Source organism: Theropithecus gelada, chromosome 14, assembly GCF_003255815.1.
Source record: "Theropithecus gelada isolate Dixy chromosome 14, Tgel_1.0, whole genome shotgun sequence".
Classification (NCBI taxonomy): Eukaryota; Metazoa; Chordata; class Mammalia; order Primates; family Cercopithecidae; genus Theropithecus; species Theropithecus gelada.
In genome coordinates, this window is record NC_037682.1 from 15231502 (window position 1) to 15254689 (window position 23188).

Below are 23188 nucleotides of genomic sequence, written 5' to 3' on the forward strand. Positions count from 1 at the left end.
TCCCTTGAGCATGTCCCAACACCACATTCATTTGATTGATGGATAAAATGAAGCTCAGAGAACTTCATTTAGGAGCAATGTCTCCCAGGTAGTGAATAGTAGGATTTAAATGTGAGTGCAAATAAGCCTTTCATAGTCCAAACTTTTATGCCCAATGGTATAATTTTCTTTAGAATCGGCTGTCAGGGTTATACACGGCTCTAATACTGTATTTATCCCATTGCGTCTACTGTGTATTTAGTTGTGAATTGCTCTACTAAGCAGCCTCATGCATTAAGCTTGGTATAATGGAGATAAGTAAATGTAAACTAAATAAAATTAAAATCAATCCTATTTTATTAACAGCATTTGGGCTGGAAACCACTCTGGGTATAAAGTTTGAATTTTTAAATCAATGAATGTGTAACCTTGAATAAATTACTCAGTATCTTTGTTGCCAAATTACCAGATAGAGTAATAACTGCTCAATCTAATGGAGGTGATGGGAGAATTAAATGGCTATATACATATAAACCACCTAGACTACAGAAGTGTAAAGCTATTAGAAGGCTCGAAAGACCTGATTTGGGAGATGGATTTATTTCAGGCATGTGACCTTGGACAACTCATTAACTCTTCTGTAACTCAGTTTTAAAAAGTTGGGAAGGTGATTCGTGAAGATCATTTATCTTCCAAAGTTTATTGGTGTTTAGATAAGTTATCCACTAATTGCATTGCCATTTCTATGTTTCATATATAAGGAATATTGGAGAACAAATAGTTGCTATCATAACATATGACTACACATTTCCATTTCTGTGCAAGTCTTCATTGCTTATCACTCCATTCCATCATCTCTCTTTCCTACAGAGCATCCCATGAGTATCAAACCACATCTACAGATGATAATACAGAGGTGAATGAATTCATTTGACTAGGACTAACCAAAGCCCTAGAACGACAGGTCCCCCTCTTTGTCTTGTTCAACTTCATCTACCTCTTCACTCCGAGTGGGAACCTGGGGATGATGCTGTTGATCCTACTGGACTCTCATATCCACACTCCCATGTACTTTTTCCTCAGTAATCTTTTGCTATTCAGCAACTGTCACTCCAAAGGTGATGACTGGGTTGCTGATAGCTGACAAGGTCATCTCCTACAATGTATGTGCGGCTCAGATGTTATTTTTTGCAGTCTTTGCTACTGTGGAAAGTTACTTCTTGATTTCAATGGCCTATGATCGCTACACAGTAATATGTAAACCCCCACATCACACCACCACCACGACAACAAATGTGTGTGCTTCTGTGGCCATACATGTATGTCTTCAGTTTACTGACTGCTGCTGTTGACATTCGAGACATTGTAAGTCCAATGAGATCCATCACTTTTTCTGTGATATTCTGGCAGTCATGACTCTGACATGCTCTAATAAACATATTAATGAGTTGATCCTTGCTCCTACTTCAAGCTTTAATATATTTTTTACTCTCCTCATTATCTTGATTTCCTGCTTGTTTGTATTTGTATTTGTCACCATTTTTAAATATGTTCTCTTTAAGAATACAAGAAGGTTTTATCCACCTGTAGTTCTCACCTCACTGCAGTTTCTTTATTTTATGGGACTGTCCTCATCACATATGTGCAGCCAAGTTTTATTCATTTCATGAACACAGAAAAATCGTATCTGTGTTTTATATTATGGTTATCCCCATGCTAATCCCTGTGGTTTATAGCCTGAGAAACAATGAAGTCAAGAGTGTATTCAAGAATGTTGTTAAGGAGACAAAATATTTTCTGTGTTTAGTCTTTTAACAATGTAAAATCCATAAAACGTCATTTTATCCCTCTTAGATCCACCTTATGCAATAGCTTTCTGTATTATATTATTATATTATTAATTTCTTTAGTTGAGAAACAGTTCTAAGCATGCAAAATAGAGAGAAATATGACTGGTTTTAATAGAGTATAGTTTTTTTATTGGCACATTTTATCTAAATATAAATAATTACACCATCTTAATAATGTTTCAGTCATTATGCAGTGATTTGGTGAGAGAAAGCATATTCACGTGACAACCTTGAAAACATAGTCAAATTAGAATAAAAGCAGAAAAAATATTGTCATCTTTTTACCTTACCCATATGACTATCAACTTCACATTTTGTTTTTTAAAATAGCATTGATATGAATAATAATGCTATTCTCTTTTTTGGCAGTAAATGTTTTGAAATTGTTGTGCCACCATCATTGCTTTGGTTGAGCTACATTACATCTTAGCACTCTCAAACACATTCACCCCTCCGCCTTTACACTAGTTCTTACTACTCTTGGACATCTCTAGGCATGCTCTTGTCTTAGGAGCTCTTTATTTGCTGTTTCCTCTGCTCAGAAAATTTCCACACTCATTTCAGATTGTTACTTAAATGTTACCTCACCCAGGCAGGTCGTGCCTTTCCTGAACTACTTCATAAAATAGCCTCTCCCCTCCCATGGACCTTCTTTCCTCAGCCTACTTCATTCTTCATAATCATTATCAACATTAAACTCTGGTATTATTTGTTCACTTGTTTATCTGTATCTTCAACTTGAATGGAAATTCCCTATGAGTGATCACCTAACCTAGTTATTTTATTGTAACAAAGCTATGAGGCTTGAATTTAAAATTCTTGTATGGCACACATATACCTCTGTAACAAACCCACATGTTCTGCACATGTATCCCAAAACTTAAAGTACGATTTAAAAAAATTTTTAAAAAGACATTCTCAAAACCATTTGCTTTTCACCTTGTAGCCAACTAAGGGCTGACAAATGTACCTGAAGACCAATTATTGTTTCTACCTCTTCTGAAAGTCACATCTTAATCAGATGGTTGCCAGTGATTCACTGGCTCAGTATTTATTCCATTTTACTCAGTGAACTTATTGGCTCTTCTAACACACTTGAAATCCTGCTGAAGTAAAAATAATGGAAGATGGTTTCCTTGCTGCAAGTTTATTAATAAACTGCCTTTGTTTATTTTGTGCTAGACAGGATTTTGTGTTCAATACACTTCAGAAATGGTAAGGAAGAATAATGGATAAGAAGACAAACACTGAAGAGATTACACCAGCAGCCAAGGAAAACAATGGAAAATGGAGTTTTCCCCAGAGAAAAAAAATCAGCGTCTCATAAAGAAATATATATCATTACTGGGATGAGGGACTTTCATAATGCCAATTCTACAAGATTTTAAAAGCAACCAGTATGTCTCCCATTACTGTCTTGTGTACATGGGGTTGAGGTTTTTTTGTTTGTGTGTGTGTGTGTGTGTGTGTGTGTGTGTTGCTAATTATCTTTACTCTGGCATGACTTTATATATTGAATGTGAATGCAGAAGGAGCTAAGTTTTCTTTTTGGTTCATAAATTGCTGAACCACATGGAGCCACATCCTGATTATATGGAGAAGACCATTTAACCTGAGCTTGAGCTTGTATGGTGATTAGTTAGGATTTAGGTGGTCTCTTTGGTGGAGGTAAATAATATGTTCTTTCTGTGGGAGGAAGTATAAAGTGGATATTGGATGATCATAAGTATTACAATGGAAAAAACTGGTAGTTGTTTTCTAAACTGTTTTATTTTTACTGTACTCATAGCTGGGCTGTTTCTCAGCCTTTATGCAGTACATTGTGGCTATGTGATTGTAGTTTTGACAATCCAGTTTGTGAAGTCATATATGCCATTTCAACTCTGGCCCATGATACTCCTCATGTAGTCCTCTGTATTCTCTCTTTGTCACCATCTGGAGAGACAAAACTCAGACTACAGGGGATAATGGAATCACTTAGTGAAAAGACCTGGGTCATTGAATTTCTGTGTGAATTCCTATAGAACAATTAATTGAATAACCTGTGGGCAAGAAAATCTGTGATCGTGCCACTGCAATTTCCGAGTTTGCTTGTATGGCAGCTAGCATTATTTATCCTAACTAATACAGACAGACTTTCATAATACAATCTGGATACTGTTTTTAGGTAATGGGGTTGGATAGCATATAATGGAAAAAGTATCAAATTTCTGCATCACAATTTAATTCCACAATTGTTTATTTTTGAATCCTTATCCATTCTCCAAGTAATGACTAAAATGACAAGCGCAAATAAAAGTAACACAGATTTGAAACACAGAATAAAGCTACATATGAATTCCATTTCAACAAAGCTTTGTGACAAGTGTCAAGTTAATTACATGTCCTGAGATTCTACTTGTGAAAATACTACCTACTCATAGAATTATTTTGAATGGGTCCTGAATGAGCCAGAACACAGCACAGTGCCTGAAATGGAATAGCTGCTCTAAATATGTTAGTAATTACTACTCTCTATTCCTTTTCTTATTCTTATGTCATTTCATCACCTAATTTGTCACCTTTCTCCATAGAACTTTTGAAACATTAATTATATAGATTCATTTTTATAAGTTTAGGTGCACTACTGTCATTATTCTCAGATATTAGTCTGATGTTGATTACAACAGAAGGACTCAAGAGTGTCTCATAAAATGGCAATTCAGTGAAGGGACAAATTTACATATTAAATGTTAAATAGGCCTACACAATTTTATCTCTATTATCTGTTCCTTCATAATATGATCACAATGCAAAGTTATCTATTTATCTTTGTGTGTGTTTACTTAAATTTGTTTTTCCACGAGCATAAAAGCTTGATGCATACAGGAACAATTTCTGACATGTTCACTAACAAAGATTCATGCCTGGAACAGAGTTGGGGCTCAGTAAAAGATTTTAGTGAATGAGTAAATGAATAATAAGGAGAACTAATAGAAAACTCATCACAGAAGACAGGTGATAAAAGATGCTAGGTTTTACTGAAGTAACACATTAAAGTGAAAACCCAATGGTTTAACACAACAAATATTTTGTATTAGTTCCCTTTGGTTGTGACAAATTACCACATGCTTAGGGAAGTAAAACAACATGTTTTTTTTCTTACAGTTCTGGAGGTCAGAGGTCCAAAATCAGCTTCACTAGGATGAAATCAAGGTATCAGTCTGCAGAGTCTCTAGGAAATAAACAGTTTCATGCATATTTCATCTTCAGGTGACTGCTGGCATTCCTTGACTTTTGTCTCCTTCAGTCTGATTTCTCCCTTCAGTCACATTCTTTTCTCCATTTTATGCCTGTGCAATTTTTCCCTGACTCCACCTTTTTAATTTATATGAAATGTCCATGATATAAAATTTATTATTTAAAAGTATATAATTCATTGGTATTTAGTACCTTCATAAAGTTGTGAAACCATCACATATATCTAATTTCAAAAGATTTTATTTACTCACAAGGAAGATTCCATATCCATTAAGCAGTGTCCCTCATTCCCACAGCCCCCTGGTCCTGGGGACCAATAATCTTATTTCAATCTCTATGGATTTACCAATTCTGTATAGATCACATAAATGTAATCTCATAATATGTGACCTTTTATGTATGACTTTTTTTACTTTGCAGAATGTTTTCAAGGCTCATTTATATTGTAACAAGGATTAATATTTTATGGCTGAGTAATATTTCATTGTATAGATGTATTACATTTTGTTCTTCCGTTCTCAATTGATGAACATTGGGGTGTTTTCATCTTTGAGCAATTGTTAATATTTTAATAACGATGCTATGAACATTTATGTGAAAATATTATTTGAAGACCTGTTTTTATTCTTTAAGTAGATAACAAGAAGTAGGATGGCTTATGCATATGGTAATCTGAGTTTAACTTTTGAAGACTAACAAATTGTTTTTCATATCAGCTCTACAATTTTACATTTCCACCAGCAATTTAAAAGGGCTTCAATTTCTCTACATCCATGCCAATATTTGTTAATTTCCATTTCTTTTACAATAGCCATCCTAGTGGATTATAAAATAGTGTCTCTCTGTTGTTTTTATTTACATTTCTCCTGATAAATAATGATATTGAGGAATTTTTTTTTATTACACTTTAAGTTCTAGGGTACATGTGCACAACATGCAAGTTTGTTACATACGTATACATGTGCCATGTTGGTGTGCTGCACCCATTAACTCATCATTTACGTTAGGTGTATCTCCTAATTCTATCCCTCCCCCCTACCCTCTTCCCCACAACAGGACCTGGTGTGTGATGTTCCCCTTCCTGTGTCCAAGTGATCTCATTGTTCAATTCCCACCTATGAGTGAGAACATGCGGTGTTTGGTTTTCTGTTCTTGTGATAGTTTGCTGAGAATGATGGTTTCCAGCTGCATCCATGTCCCTACAAAGGACATGAACTCATCCTTTTTTATGGCTGCATAGTATTCCATGGTGTATATGTGCCACATTTTCTTAATCCAGTCTGTCAATGATGGATATTTGTGTTGGTTCGAAGTCTTTGCTATGGTTAATAGTGCCACAATAAACACACGTGTGCATGTGTCTTTATAGCAGCATGATTTATAATCCTTTGGGTATATACCCAGTAATGGGATGGCTGGGTCATATGGTATTTCTAGTTCTAGATCCTTGAGGAATTGCCACACTGTCTTCCACAATGGTTGAACTAGTTTACACTCCCACCAACAGTGTAAAAGCAATCCTATTTCTCTACATCTTCTCCAGCACCTGTTGTTTCCTGACTTTTTAATGATCGCCATTCTGACTGGTGTGAGACGGTATCTCATTGTGGTTTTGATTTGCATTTCTCTGATGGCCAGTGATGATGAGCATTTTTTCATGCGTCTGTTGGCTGCATAAATGTCTTCTTTTGAGAAGTGTCTGTTCATATCCTTTGCCCACTTTTTGATGGGGTTGTTTTTTTCTTGTAAATTTGTTGGAGTTCTTTGTAGGTTCTGGATATTAACCCTTTGTCAGATGAGTAAATTGCAAAAATTTTCTCCCATTCTGTAGGTTGCCTGTTCACTCTGATGGTAGTTTCTTTTGCTGTGCAGAAACTCTTTAGTTTAATAAGATCCCATTTGTCAATTTTGGCTTTTGTTGCCATTGCTTTTGGTGTTTTAGACATGAAGTCTTTGCCCATGCCTATGTCCTGAATGGTATTGCCTAGGTTTTCTTCTAGAGTTTTTATGGTTTTGGGTCTAACATTTAAGTCTCTAATCCATTTTGAATTAATTTTTGCATAAGGTGTAAGGAAGGGATCAGTTTCAGCTTTCTACTTATGGCTAGCCAGTTTTACCAAATAAATAATGGTAATTTATTATTAAATAAATAACCATTTATTAAATAGGGAATCCTTTCCCCATTTCTTGTTTTTGTCAGGTTTGTCAAAGATCAGATGGTTGTAGATGTGTGGTATTATTTCTGAGGGCTCTGTTCTGTTCCATTGGTCTGTATCTCTGTTTTGGTACCAGTACCATGCTGTTTTGGTTACTGTAGCCTTATAGTATAGTTTGAAGTCAGGTAGCATGATGCCTCCAGCTTTTTTCTTTTGGCTTAGGATGGTCTTGGCAATGCGAGTTCTTTTTTGGTTCCATATGAACTTTAAAGTAGTTTTTTCCAATTCTGTGAAGAAAGTCCTTGGTAGCTTAATGGGGATGGCATAAATCTTGAATGGTAAATCTTCCTCATACTAGCTGTAGAATTGAACACATCACATAACTTCACGAATTACCAATTGCCTTGGTGATAACTAAGAACAGGCATGCAAACACAAACACAATCACACACATGGCTATGTATAAAGTTCTTATCCTATATTTTGGAACATAGTATATGCTAGAAGTGGGATGTGTGTTAAGATGGACAAACATAAAACTCTCCTAGGCTAGGGTTGTACATTGAAGTTGTAAAGGAATGGGAGGACAATAACAGGGAATAGAATTTAGCAAAGGATGGAAATACTTCCAAAAGCTTTGAATTAAAATAAAAAAGACTTAAAATACTCTTCATACACTAGAACAGCTTCAAATAAAAACACTGTAAACAGAAACTTTCCACTAAAACACAACTGTAGGCTAAACGTAATCCACAAACTGTGAACTTTCAGCCATCGATATATATGATTCAACTATAAGGATGACAGTAATGAGAAAAAGAGAAATTTTCAACTAAAGAAAATTGTGGATTTCAAGAAAAAATATTAAACAAAAGAATGGCTCACATGGAATGAACAGAGCAGCCAATCACATGGGCAGAGCATGAACTAAGTTTAAATCACTGAGGGCGGGGAGCACATAAAATCTCATGAACCTGATGTGTGGGGAAAAAAAGCAAAATAAAGTGGAATACTTAAGACTTCAAGCATTATCCATACTTGAAGCTCTACATGTTGCCACCTACCTTCTCAAACCACATAAAGGCCATCATTTCATTCCAATAATAGAGGCACAACTGGCACTCATCAGGCTGTGCTAAACAATCAGCATTTTACTCATCGACTTTTTTTAATGCACTCTCTCATTTAATTCTCCAAATAATACCTTGGGGTAGGTCTCATTACCACCTTCTTTATGTAGATGAAGAAATTCCTGTTCAGGTAGTTAGGTTAGGATCAGTGATTCCTAGGTTGTACATGTAAAAATGGCATGCACCTCTTCCCAGAGCCCAACCTCCATACATAGTGCTATTCCTTCCAGTCCCTCAGCAACACCTCTGCAGTTTACACATTCGTCTACTGCCCCAGTTATCTCACCACATCTACTATGCATGTATCTTTCAGTTAATTCACTGTGAAACCACAAACACTGAGTTTGAAATAATAGCGAAAATGAATAATTCTAAATTGAGTTAAATTCAGTTTTATTTAAATTAACTTAGTCAATCAAATTTGGTAGCAATTCTGTCTGGAGTCAAAGCTTTGCCTGCCAATGAATAATTCTGTAAACATGAATAAAATACTTAACCTCTGGTGCCTCACAATCTAAATGAAAGTAACAACTACTCAATTTTGTAAATTTATTGAGAGGAATCAAGGAATATAGAAGTAAAAGTATCTAGCTGTGGACACATTAGCAACATAGAAGTCTATGAACTTATTAGACTAGGAAAAGTTGAACTGACAGATTCATTAATTTCAGAATTATCAGGTTGGATAATTCACAAATTTTTCCAAATCTCAGTTTGCATATATATATAAAAATTAAAAACTGGAGAGATGACCTGTGTGGATCCTTCAGTCAACAGTCTAGGGCTGTATTGATAATTAATCCACTAAATCTTGTTGTTAACTTCATGCTTTCATTATGGAAAATCATGAAACACATATTATTGCTATAATGTAATAGTACATAATGTATATAAACATTTTAATTTTTCTGCAACCTCTACTGCCTTTAATGCTCTGTTCCTTTATTTCTCATTCATATAGGACGTCTCCTGCTTCCAAATAACACTGGTGTAGAACAGTACAGAAGTGTCACAGTTCATCTTCTTAGGACTAAGCAATGTCCCAGAACTGTAAGTCCCCTTCTTTATCACGTTTGTTCTCATCTATCTCGTCAATGTACTTGGAAACTTGGGGATGATCATTTCAATTCTCTGGTACTCTCGACTCCACAATCAAACATACTTCTTCCTCAGTAATCTGTCTCTGGTAGACATTTTTTACTCTTCAGTTGTCACTCCAAAGGTCATATCTGGGCTCCTTAGAGAAGACAAAATCATTTCCTATACTGTGTGGGCTGCTCAGACATTCTTTTCTGATTCCTTTGCCAGTGTGGTAAATTTACTATTGGCCTTAATGACCTCTGACCACTATGCAGCAGTGTGCAAACACCTGCATTATACCACCACCATGATGACAAGTGTGTGTACATGCCTGGCCATTGATACATCGGTGGTTTCCTGAATGCCTCCATTCACACTGGGGAAACATTCAGTCTCTTTCTGTATGTCCAATGAAGTCCATCACTTTTTCTGTGAGGTTCCAGCAGCCATGGCTCTGTCTTGCTCTGATAGACATGTGAATGAAGTGGTTCTTGTTTATGTAACCAGCTTCAATATCCTCTTTGCCCTTCTAGTTATCTTTATATCCTACTTATTTATATTTATCACCATCCTAAAGATGCACTCAACTGCAGGATACCAGAAGGCTTTGGCCACTTGTGCCTCCTACCTCACTGCAGTTGCCATCTTCTAAGATACTATTATCTTCATGTATATACAGCCCAGCTCCAGTCATTCCATTGACACAGACAAAATTGCAGTGTGTTTTATACTATGGTCTTCCCCATGCTGAACCCTGTGGTCTAAAGCCTGAAGAACAAGGAGGTGAAGAGTACATTCAAGAAAATTGTTGAGAAGGCAAAATTGTCTTTAGGATTGTGAGTTTAACATTTCAGGATAATGATATCCTGATATCCCGTATAATACCTAGTTTCATTCCTTTCTGAAATTCTCCAGGCACCTCATGACATTTTAAGGCCCACATTTCAGTTAATTTCTGGAAATTATATCCTTACCTCTTCAAAAGTCTGTTGTCTAGAAAAGGGAAATATAACGATTAGAAATGTAATACCTGAATAAAAATGGCATAAGGAAAGCATAAAGTAATGTAGTTCAAACAAAAATGCATTAGGAAGATGTAATTTATTCACTCTTCATATGCGTTCTCTCTATCATATGACACAAGTAACATACATGTAAAAACTGGTGAAAAACAAACCCGTGAACAGAAATGCATACATGTGACTCCTGTGGGCACATATACATGGGAGTGAAAAATTAGCCAGAGGTAAAGGGAATGTGGCTAGAGTTTTAATAAAAATAATTTAGTTAATTCGGGTATTCAAATATAAATTTTTGACTACTGTTACTTTTTTCTTAAGTTGAATATTCTAAGCATTATTGTTTGAGATAAAAGTGCTATGGCTTTCAATGAAAGTATTGGCTTATATTGTTAGCATATTTTATTGGGAGATACATAGCTAAAGTACTTTAAATGATTAATATTTCTGTCTTTAAATCATTTCATAGAACATACATTTTTATATTACATTTTCTTTACATAAAAGACAAAAAGTTTTATTTTTTTCAACTTTTATTTAAGATTCAGGGAGTACATGTACAAGCTTGTTAAATGAGTATATTTTGTGATGTTGAGGTTTGGAGTACAGAGGATCCTGCCACTCAGGTACTGAGCATAGTACCCAATAGTTAGTTTGTCAGTCCTTGTGTCCCTTCCTCTAGTAGTCTTCGGTGTCTATTGTTGCCATCTTTATGTCCATGAGTACCCGTCATTCAGTTCGTACTTATAAGTGAGAATGTGTGGTATTTGGTTTTATAATCCTGCACTAATGTGCTTAAGATAATGGCCTCCAGCCACATCTATGTTGCTGCAAAGTATATGATTTTCACTATTTGTTATTGCTGTGTAGTATTCCATGGTGTTTATGTACCACATTTTCTTTGTTCAGTCCACCATTGATGGACACCTTGGTTGATTCCATCTCTTTATTATTGTGAATAGTGCTGCAATAAACATATGAGTGTATATATGTCTTTTTGGTAGAACAATTTGCTTTCTTTTGGTTATGTACCTGGTAATGGGACTGCTGGGTTGAATGACAGCTCTGTTTTAAGTTGTTTGAAAAATTTCCAAACTGCTTTTCATGGTGGCTGCACTAATTTACATTCTCACCAACAATGTATAATTGTCCCCTTTGCTCCACAACCTCACCAACATCTGTTCTTTTTTGATTTCTTAATAATAGCCATTCTACCTGATGTGAGAAAATATCTCACTGTGGTTTTGATTTGCATTTCTCTGATGATTAGTGATGTTAAGTATTTTTTCATGTTTGTTGGTAGCTTGTATATCTTCTTTTGAAAAGTGTCTTTTTCTCATTTTTAAATTGGATTATTTATTTTTTACTTGTTTAATTGTTTAAGTTTCTTATACATTCTGGATATTCAACCTTTGTCAGATGCATAATTAGCAAATATTTCCCTCCATTCTGTAGACTGTCTATTTACTCTGTTGATAGTTTCTTTTGCTCTGTAAAAGCTCTTTAGTTTGATAGTCTCTTTTGCTGTACAAAGGTTCTTTGATTTAATTAGGTCCCACTTGCCAAATTTTGGGTTTGTTGTAATTGTTTTTGAAGTTTTAGTCATAAATTCTTTTCCAAGGCCAATGCACAGAATGATGTTTTCTTCCAGGACTCTTATAGTTTGAGGTCTTATATTTAAGTCTTTAATCCATTTTTAGTTAAATTTTGCACATAGTAAAATTAGGGGTACAATTTCATTCTTCCAGTTTCATTATGGTTAGCCAGGTATTCCAGCACCATTTATTGAATATGGAGTCCTTTCTTCATAGTTTATTTTTGTTGATTTTGTTGAAGATAAGATGGCTGTAGGTGAGTAGCTTTCTTTCTGGGTTTCCTATTGTGTTCCATTGTTCTGTGTGTCTGTTTCTGTACCATGCTGTTTTGGTTATTGTAGCCTTATAGTATACTTTAAAGTTGGGAAATATGATGCCTCTGGCTTTGTTGTTTTTGTTTTGGATTGCTTTGGCTACTCAAGCTCTTTTTTGATTCCAGTGAATTTAAGAATAGTTTTTTCTAGTTCTGCGAAAAATGATGTTGGCCGTTTGATAGGAATAGCATTGAATCTGCAGATTGCTTTGGGCAATATGGCCATTTTGACAATATTGATTCTTCTAATCCATGAGCATGGATTTTTTTCCACTTGTTTCCCTGATGAACATGAACACAAAAATCCTTTACAAAATACTATCAAACTGAATCCAACAGTTCATCAAAAAATCAATTCACCATAATAAAGTAGGCTTTACTCCTGGAATGCAAGATTGTTTCAATATATGCAAGTCAATAAGTGTGATTCACTGTAAAAGCTGAATTAAAAGCAAAAACCATATGATTAATTTAATAGATAGCAAAAAAACATTTTTATAAAATCCAACATCCCTTCGTGATAAAAATCCTCAACAAACTAGGCATTGAATGAATGTACCTGAAAATAATAAAAGACATCTATGACATACCCAGAGTCAACATTATACTGAACAAGCAAAAACATGAAGCATTCTCTGTGATAACTAGAACAAGAAAAGGATGCCCACTGCCACTACTCTTATTCAATATAGTATTGGAAGTTTTAGCCAGAGCAATCAGGCAAGAGAAAGAAATAAAAGACATCCAAATAGAACAATAAGTCAGTAAACTATCTTTTTTCCAAGTTGGTATGATTCTGTATCTATAAAACCCTAAAGATTCCACCAAAGGGTCCTGCAACTGATTAATGACTTCAGTAAAGTTTCTGGATACAAAAATCAATCTAGAAAAATCAGTAGTATTTCTAAACACTAATAATATTCAAGCTGAGAGCCAAATCAAGAATACATCCCATTTACAATAACAAAAACAAAAGATACCTAGTAATGTATCTAACCAAGGAAGTGAAAGGTCTCTACAAGGAGAACTACAAAGCACTGCTCAAAGAAATCATAAATGATACATTAAACTTTTCAAAAGGATAAAATAGCCAGAGGATAATAAAAATTAAGAGAAAATAAAGGCATTTTCAATTTATCCATACATGACCACCAACATTCACTCTATTTACGGCCTGAGATAATAATTTTCTACATATTTTCTCTCTGTAAGGGCTTTGAAATAGTTAATGTTGCTCATTAATTTTTAATTTAGTTGAGCTACGTCATCTCTTGTCACTTCTCCAGCGTTTTGTCTCTATCCATTCACATCACTCTCCTTGATATTTCTTCACATCTCCAAATGTGCTCCTGCCTCAGGACATGTGCACTAGCTGTTCCCTCTGTGTGGAAATTTTCCTTCCTCCACTCAGGCCTTTACTCAAATAAATGTTAACAAATCACGAAAGTCTTCTCTGACCACCTTTATATAAGTCCCTCTCCCCTCGCCATGTGTACTGTCCTGTCGCCCTGCATTATTCTTCACAGTCCTTATCAACACTCCCTATTGTGTGTTTATTTGATCACTTTTCATTTATCATCCCCAATTAGAACTTAAACTTCTTAAGAGCAGTGACTTTTGTTTTGTTTGCATGATCCTGCTCAGTACCTAAATAGATATCTGTTTCATTGTAGATTCTCACTAATTATTTGTTAAGTGAATGATTAAAATAATTAAGCTGAGCCCAATTGTATCAATATGTTGAATGTTTGAGCCATAATATAAACCTTCTTCAGAGGCATGTAGCATATTTCAACAATTGCAGCTTATTTTCTGCTTTGCTGAAATTTTTAAATCTACATTCTCAGTGCTTGCATGCCCCACTTTTGGACCCAGTGATTTCCTGGGAATCTCATCACTAAAAGAATCATCTCATAATTTTTAGTTTGAAATAATATGTCATTAAGTGACAAGTCACACATCAAATAAATGCTATTTAGTAAATCCCAAAAAGAAATTAAATCTGATTATATAAACATGTAATGTATGATTATATTTGTAAAATTACTTCATACATGGAAATCACACAATTAACTGAAATGTTTTTAAATGTACTGATAGAATATAAACATGAAAATTTCTATCAGTGAAAAAGATAACATAAATTCAATATGCTAATATAATGTACAATTTTTTATGCTTTTTCTTTTGAACCTCAAGGAGCTCTATACTGTACGAAAACTACTCCCAGGAGTGTGCATCTATATCTTCTTTTTTGTCTCTGTACAATTAGATGTTTGAACATCTCAGTATTTGTAAGATTGCACTTGTATGTGTTAAGATGCTGGTGTTTGTGTGGCATTATAGTACGACACAGATATTTATTTCTGTCTTATGAAGAGGCAATAAATGGATCGTCCCTTAGAGCCTCCTGTGGGAACGTATCGCTGCCAACAATTAATTTGGCCCAGTGAAACTGTTTTTGAACTTCTGAAGTTCAGAGTTGTGAAATAAATATGTGTTAAGTTTCTAAATTTGTGATAATTTGTCACAGCAGTCATGAGAATTGAATATAAACCCTTCTCTGTTTTCCCCTACATTATAACCTCATATTGTGGTATTTGTCAAAGCTAAGAAACCAAGATTACTACAATGTTATATTTTAAATTTCAGGCTTTATTCAGATTTCATTAGTTTTCCACTAATATGCTTTTGCTTTTCTTACAGTTACTTGTCATGTGTCTTTAATCTCTAATTCTCTGTGACAAGTTCTCAGTCTTTCTCTGTTTTTGATGATCTTGACAATTTCATGGAGTACTAACCAGGAATTTCACAGAATGCTTACCCTTTGACATTTTCTGAAGTTGTTTTTTAATGATTTGACTGGGGTAATGGGTTTGGGGAGAAATACCTCTGAGATAAAATTCTATTCTCATGACATCACATCAAGAGTATATTCTATTAACATGACTTGATCACTAATGTTAACATGATCATATGTGCTAGAAAAAATTTACTAAGTTTTTCCATCATAGATTAGTTTTTAAAACTTTTCTATACTCTACTCTTTAAAAAGAAGTCACTAAGTACAGCTCACACTCCACGTGTTGTGAAACTAAGATACATCTAGTTCTTTTGTAGCAAAATTTGTCTCTTCCATTCATTTGTTTATTGGCTCAATCAACAACACACTGCAGGGTGTATCTGCAGCTCTTGGTGTTTAATTTCTTCTAGGTCCTCTTTGAGATAGAGCTAGTATATATAGAATACATACATATTAATATATGCACACAACTATACTTATTTTTATATCTAGAAAGTATATATGTGTTTATATCAATATCCTATTGCTATTAAGCTAAACATGGCTTCATATCAATATTTCTGACTCCAATCCAGTTCATTTAATCTTCCCCCTTTCTTATCTATGACTTCCCTTTCTGACAGTTAGAAACTTAGCTCTTGACAACCCCTATTTATAGACTTATTTTTTGACTCCAATACACAAGTAAGGCAGTTCCATAATTGTTCATCATAATGAGAAGCAATTTTAGCAACAACGGAACTATATTTATATATAATTCCTTTTACTTTTAGACAAAGCTTTTGGTCAACACACTGTTTTCCAATGTTACTTAGATCAACATTTTTTTCTCATCTACCTTAAAATGAGATTATGTCATACATTTGTAATAAAATTAAATTACTTCATCATCATCTGCTTAAAGGTTAAGCAATTATTATTCTCAATAAAGATTTTTACAAACATTTTTAAAGAGGTTTATGGGAACATACAGTTTCAGTTTACACTCTACATTTAGTTCCTTTTTTGGCATATGGACAAACAACTGTTGTGGCAGAGTTTGTTGAGAGAATATATTTTGTCTTTGTTCGTTTGTGCTGGCTGCTATAATCAAATAGCACAGACTGGATAATTAATTCATAATGAACAGAAATGTATTGGTTCGCTGTTCTAGAGGCTGGGAACTCTAAGATCCAAGGGGCTGGCATTTGGTGAGGGGCTTCTTGCTGCATCATTTCATGATGGGAAAGCAAAGAGAAGGCAAGAGAGAGCAAGAGGGGGCAAGCTCACGCCTGCAATAATGAACCCATTCTAGTGATAATGGCATTAGTCTATTGATAGGGTACAGCCTTCATGACTTAAATATCTCTGAAAGATGCCACCTTTCAATACCATCACAATGGCAATTACATTTCAACCTGGGTTCTGGAGGAATAAATGCTCAAAACATAGCATATTTTCTCCATTGGTCTCTCTTTCCATCTTTCACAAAATTCAGTTTACTATCTACCTGTGGATCAATTTCTGTATCCTATAATCAATTCCATTGATTTATGTGTCTACCTTTTGCCCAATACCATATTGTCTTGACTTCTATTATAATGGTAAGACATGAAACCAGGTCATGTACATGCTGCAGCTTTGTTCTTTTATAATTATTTTGTCTATTCTGCTAGGTTTGCTGTTACACATAAAGCTATAACCAGTTTGTCCGTATTTACCCCCAAAAAAGCTCATTTGAGTTTCAGTTGAGATCATATAAAGTCTGGAAAATAGTCATCTTGAAGTCTGCCAATCCATGAATATAATATATCTTTATGCTCATTTAGATGTATTATTTTTAACTGGTGTTCTGTACTTTTTGGAATTTTTAAGACAAATATCTTAAATCTGTTCATAGAGCTAAAGGAAATCTTGAGCAAAGAACTAAATGAAACCAAGAAAACAATGTGTCAAAAAGTTTTTAAAAATTAATAAAGGGAGAGTAATTATAAAATATTACCATAATAGAAATTGTGGAACAGTAACCTGTAAGAGATTAAGTATACCATGAAAAGTAATAGCTCAGATTGCCTGATTTAAAAATATTAATATCTTCTATGCTATCAAACTACTGCCATTTTCATTGCAACATGAGAGTAGGAGCATATCCTACAAGGAGGGGTAGAAGGTATCTCATTTTGTGAATTAAGAAGATATGACCATGGCAAATCTATATCCAGCTCTTTATGAACAGTGCTAGGATTATAATTGATCTTGTGTTTTGTAGTACAATTTTATCCACATGCCTGCATATCTGAATTTCTAGATGAAAGAGAGTCATTTCATGTTGCTTTATACCTACAAGTATATATGAGACTGGGCAGTGCATTGGCTTCTTGGTATTTTAGTGGAACACAGAAATTAATTATTTTTCAAAAAAAACTCTAATTAGATGAACATTTTATATGTTTTATCTCACTGTGTCAACTCACAGAAGAAAGAAAATTCATGTAGGGTGCTCTGGCACATTCTGAACATTTTCATGGTGATTTCATAACACATTATAGAGATTTTAATGATATTACTTATTACTATTTGGGTGCTTATTTACAGAGCTTATTGACTCCACCCCCACAATAAGTAATCATGTTATTCACTTTTTAATAACAGTGATTAACACAGAAACTATTATAAAGTCAGAATTCAGTTCTCATTAAGTGAATTAGGTCAAAGAGATTCAAGCTATGCCTTTGTGCTAGAGCTAGGGAACTTTATATTTTAATTCTGAGCACATGGTAGAACATATTTATTATAAAGTGATCACAAGTTCTAAAGCTTTGCATATGTGCAAAGCTATCTAAGAGGAGAATGAGTACTTAGTCTGAAGCAAACATTACACTAAGTATTCTATATAATCTATTTTATTTTATTCATCTATTATAAAGGGAGAAAAATATTATTTTTTCAGTTGTACAGATGAGGAAAGTAATATATAGAAAAGTTAATTAATGTGACACAGAATTTTGGAAAGATGGTTAAGACTGTGCATTTTAGATGAATTCTAATCTCATTTAAGAGTCAGAAACAAATGAAACGAAAAATAGTAATGTGAAATATGAAAAGAAAACCAATAAGATAACAAAAAAAATGCATTCACAACAATTGTACAAAATTTTTGATTGAGGGGATAAATATTAAACTAGACAAAGTTAAATTGAGAAATATAGAAGAATTTTAAAATATTCAAAATACAGTTCAGAGAGCAAAGAGATAGAAAATACAAAAAAGAATTTAAGAGTCAGGATATAGAGATGCCAGCAAGATGGCAGAGTAGAAAAGCTCAGCTTTGTCTTCCACAGAAACACCAATTTGGCAATGATGTGTGGATCAAAATAACTTTATGAGAAGTGCAGAATCTAGTTAAATAGTTGCAGTACCCCCAGACAAGTATGAAACTAAGAACAGTCACATTGAAACATGTGGAAAGAGCAATTTCACTTTGCTCTATCAGCTCTTTTCTCAAGTTGTCACAGCTCAGCACCAACTGAGAGATTGCCTCAGTCTAAAAATTTTCTCTTGGAGGGAGGAGAAAGTGGAGCATATATTCAGTCTTCTAGTCTTTCAGCATGCTGCCAAAACCAGTTTGTAAAGACTGGAAAAGGGGGCTTTTTATTCAAACACAGACACCAAGGCAAAGCTACAAGAAACACAAAGAATCAGGAAATCATGACACAATCAAAGGAATGAAATACACGTCCAGTAATGAAATGTAAAATAAGGCTATCCTTTGTTGCCTCAGTGGCTCCAAAGCAGCTGCATTGTCTCTGCTTGTTTTAAACTTTTACCTAGTCATTATCCACTACCAAGCACTCACTTCTCAACATATGTGGCCAGGCAATAAGTCATATGATGACCTTTCCATTTTATGCCTTCCTTTCCCTGTTTTGACCTAGTTACATTTAAATTAACCAATAAAAATACTTCCTTCATGCTATGGCTGCACCACCTATGACTACCCCCAATAAAAGTGCTCACGCATGAGTTGTCTCCTCTGTTTTCCTGACAACCAAGCTCAACCCACAGTTTTTGGTGAATTAGGTGACCCTCTGTTAATAGTGTGCCTCTTCTTTAAGACCTGTGAGTATAATAACATTTTAAGTTTTTATGTCTCTCGGAGTGTTTTTGATCTGTGTAGAAGTGATCCTTGAAGGACCCCAATGAGAGAACTTAGCCCTGTTTAAACAATACTGACCCTAATGTAATGTAGATCTGTAACTTTCTTGTCAAAGAATTAAAAATCATGATCTTAGAGGAGCTAAGTGAATTATAAGAGAACATAGATGATAAAAGAAAATCAGGGAAATAATACAGGAACAAAATAAGAATATAACAAAAAGTAATGATAAAGATGAAACACATAGAAATTCTAAACGTGAAGAAAAAAATAACTGAACTGAAAAATTTATTAGAGGGATTAAACAGAAGACTTCATCAAGCAGAAGAAAGAATCAGTAAACTTACAGACAACTCACTTGACATTGTATAGTCAGAGGAAAAAACAAGGAGTAAAAAAGTGAAGGAAGGCTAAGGGACTTAGGATGCAAAATCAATTGAAACGGTATACATGTTATGGGAGTTTCAGGGAGTCAAAAGATAGAGAAAAGAGCAAAAGATTTATTTAAATATGTTATGGCCCCAAATTCCCAAATCTGGGGAAGAAAATGAATATCCCACATTTATGAAGCCCAAAGCACCTCAAATAGGATTACCCAAAGACACATTATAATCGAATTGTCAAAAGCCAAGGACAAAGAGAGAATTTTGAAAGCAGCAAGACAAAAATAATTAGTGAAGTACAAGTGAGCCTCCATTAGACTACCAATTGATTTTTCAGAAGAAATGTTGCAGGTCAGAGGAAGGGGATAAAATCTCCAAAGTGCTAAAAGAAACAGAAACTACCAATTAAAAATACGATACCTAGAAAAACTGTCTTTCAAAAATGAAGAAGAGCTAAAGACCTTTTCAGAATGCAAAAGCTGACAGAGTTCATCATCACAAGACCAGCCTTACAATAAATGCTACAGGAGGTACTTCAAATTAAAATGAAAAGACATGGCGGGGTGTGGTGGCTCAGCACTTTGGGGGGCTGAAAACAACTCACAGAACAGAAGAAAATTCTTGCAAACTATGCATCCAACAAAGTTCTAATATCCAGAATCTATAAGAAATTTAACAAATTAATAAGCAAAAAACAAACAACCTTATTAAAAAGTGAGCAAAGTACATGAACAGATACTTTTTCAAAGAAGACATACACGTGGCCAACAAGCATATGAAAAAAAATGCCATCCTAAGGAAAAAGAACAAAACCAGGGGCATCACATTACCTGACTTCAAACTATACTACAAGGCTACAGTAGCCAAAACAGCATGGTACTAGTACAAAAACAGACACATAGACCAATGGAACAGAATAAAGAACCCAGAAATCAGGCCACACACCTATATATATCTGATCTTCAGCAAACCTGACAAAAACAAGCAATGGGGAAAGCATTCTGTATTCAATAAATGGTGCTGAGATAACTGGCTAGCCAGCCATATGCAGAAGGTTGAAGCTGGACCCCTTCCTTACACCATATACAAAAATTAACTCAAGATGGATAAAAGACTTAAATGTGAAACCTGAGACTATAAAAACCCTGGAAGACTATCAGGCGAACCCACTTCCAATGTTTAACATGGGTTCTTTTCTATTTCCCAAGTGTCTCATCTGGGTTGAGAAATAAAGGGAAAGAGCACGAGAGAGAAATTTAAAGCTGGGTGTCCAGGGGAGACATCACATGTTGGCAGGATCCGTGATGTTCCCCAAGCCATAAAACCAGCAAGTTTTTATTAGTGATTTTCAAAAGGGGAGGGAGTGCACAAATAGGGTGTAGGTCACAGAGATCACATACTTCACAAGGTAATAAAATATCACAAAGCAAACAGAGGCAGGGCGAGATCACAGGACCACCGGATGAGGTGAAATTAAAATTGCTAATGAAGTTTTGGGCACGCATTGTCGTTGATAACATCTTATCAGGAAACAGGATTTGACAGCAGATAATGTGTCTGACCAAAATTTATTAGGTAGGAATTTTCCTCCACTTAATAAGCCTGGGAGCGCTATAGGAGATGAGGGCTTATTTCATCCCTTCGGCTTCGTCCATAAAATACAGGACGCCTTAAAAGGGGCTGTCTGTAAGCCTACCTTCAGGACGCATTCTCTTTCTCAGGGATGTTCCTTGCTGAGAAAAAGAATTCAGCGATATTTCTCCTATTTGCTTATGAAAGAGGAGAAATACAGCTCTGTTCTGACCGGCTCACCGGCGGCCAGTTCAAAGTTACCTCTTTTGTTCCCTGAATATCGCTGTTATCAGGTTCTTTTTTAAAGATGCCCAGATTTCATATTGTTCAAACACACATGCTCTACAAACAATTTGTGCAGTTGATACAATCACAGGGTCCTGAGGCAACATTCATCCTCCTCAGCTTACAAAGAAGATGACGGGGTTAAGAGATTAAAGTAAAGACAGACATAGGAAAACACAAGGATATTCATTGGGAAAGTGATAAGTGTCCATGAAATCTTCACAATTTATGTTCAGAGATTACAGTAATGACAAGTGTAAGAAATCATAAAAGTATTAATTTGGGGAACTAATAAATGTCCATGAAATCTTCACAATTTATGTTCCTCTGCTGTGGCTTCAGCCGGTCCCTCCATTTGGGGTCCCTGACTTCCCGCAACAGAAGACAACCTAGGCAACAACAATTTGGACATAGAAACAGACAAAGATTTCATGATAAGGATGGCAAACGCAATTGCAACAAATGCAAAATTGACAAATGAATTTAATTAAACTAAAGAGGTTATACACAGCAAAGACAACTATCAACAGAGTGAACAGACAATCTACAGAATGGGAGAAATTTTTTGCAAACCATGCACTATCCAGCATCCATAAGGAACTTAAATTTACAAGAAAAACAAACAAACAAAAGAACAGGCACTTTTCAAAAGAAGACATACATGCAACCAACAATCATATGAAAAAAAACCCTCATCATTATTTATTAGAGAAATGCAAATGAAAACCACAATGAGATATCGTCTCACACCAGTCAGAATGCCTATTATTAAAAAGTCAAAAAATAATAGATGCAGGTGGGGTTGTGGGAGAAAAAAGAATACTTATGCACTCTTGGTGGGAGTCCAAATTAACCATTGTGGAAGGCAGTGTGGCAATTCCTCAAAGACCTAAAAACAGAAATACCATTCAGCCCAGTGATCCCATTATGGGGTATATACTCAAAGAAATATAAACTATTCTATTATAAAGATGTATGCATGCATATGTTCATTGCAGCACTATTCACAATAGCAAAGACACTGAATCATCCTAAATGCCCCTCAATGGTAGATTCAGACTGGATAAAGAAAATGTAGTACATATATGCCATGGAATACTATGCAGCCATGAAAAAGAATGAGATCATGTCCTTTTCTGGAACAAGATGGAGCTGGAAATCATTATCCTCAGGAAACTAACAAAGGAAGAGAAAACCAAATATCGCATGTTCTCACTTATAAGTAGTAGCTAAATGATGAGAAAACATGGACACAAAGAGGTAAACAACCCATACTGGGGCCTATTGAAAGGTGAAGGGTGGGAGAAGAGAGAAAATCAGAAAAAATAACTAGTGGGTACTAAACTTAACACCTTGATGACAAAATATTCTGTACAGCAAATCCTCATGACACTAGTTTACCTATATAACAAACCTGCACATGTACCCCTGAACTTAAAATAAAAATTAAATTTAAAAAACAATCAATGGCTCAAAAATAGACCTTAAGAAAAGTTATAAAATACTTAGCAATTAATTAAAATAAAAACAGTGTAACAAAGCATATAGCATGTAGCAAAACCAGTGCTCAGCAGGAAATTTAAAGCTGTAAATGCCTACATTAAAAAGAAATAAGTCTAAAATCATTAAACTAAGTTTGCACCATGAG

General features: G+C 34.8%; 1 pseudogene; it reads left to right on the forward strand.

The window, feature by feature from the left end:
- Nucleotides 1-9469: 9469 nt before the first annotated feature.
- Nucleotides 9470-10200, forward strand: LOC112605840 (annotated as a pseudogene).
- Nucleotides 10201-23188: the final 12988 nt, after the last annotated feature.